Here is a 781-nt window from a genome sequence, read left to right as displayed (position 1 = left end):
TAATTTGTAGAATATTTACAATTATTTTACACGCATTATTAACATTACACAGCTAACAATACTAACAATAAACGAGATCTTAATCGAAATGTGTAAATAATTCCTCTGTGCAGCAGGAAATGTGTAATGCTGTGAGTTATTTGGGTTGTTGACATTTTCCTTTGCACTCGTGTAGACTTGTGTCTCAAACATCACGTTTAAATGCAGGTATAAATTTTTATTCGTACATTAATTATCGTAAAAAAATAAATTTCCGATTATATATATTTTATAATTGATTATCACTTTATTTTCTATCTTTTCGGTCGTAAAATTTCTGATAATGTTCTATATTTGTATTTTTTTGTTCTAGAAGCCACTCGTTATTCTTTTACTCAGTGTATTGTGTCTTATGACAGGAGTAATTAAAGGTTATTTAAATTATCTTTGTCATGCCCGCTAATGGAGTTTGGGCTTTTTCGTATTCATAATATAGGGTTCTTTTTATGGATTTAATAATTTTGATAATTAACCATGACTTGTGCATTAATTAGGAATTGGTTTTCGAATAATGGCCACTCAGCAGTCATAGCTTCGACTCACTGTTAATATACTGTTTAGTTCATTGAGTTTTAATTATTAAAATTGAGTTTTTTATTTTAAAATCGGCCAACGCGAGTGCAAAATGTGAACATCTCTCACGAAGACGATCACATTGCGCATCTGCCAAAGTTGACTTTATCCCCGACCTCCCTAAGTCCCTACCCCCCTCCCACCCCCCATGTTACCCCTTCCCCTTCCC

The 781-nt window shown here is 32.9% G+C and overlaps 1 protein-coding gene across 1 annotated transcript in view; it reads left to right on the top strand.

Moving 5' to 3' along the window:
• The window catches only part of LOC119589539, a gene marked incomplete at its 5' end in the record, with an annotated part of 30,702 nt that overhangs the window by 23,033 nt on the left and 6,888 nt on the right, over nt 1–781 (top strand).

The sequence above is a fragment of the Penaeus monodon genome, chromosome 25 (genome assembly GCF_015228065.2).
Source record: "Penaeus monodon isolate SGIC_2016 chromosome 25, NSTDA_Pmon_1, whole genome shotgun sequence".
Taxonomy (NCBI): domain Eukaryota; kingdom Metazoa; phylum Arthropoda; class Malacostraca; order Decapoda; family Penaeidae; genus Penaeus; species Penaeus monodon.
The sequence above is the reverse complement of the archived record's forward strand: the minus strand, read 5'-3'. Positions and strand labels throughout refer to the sequence as shown.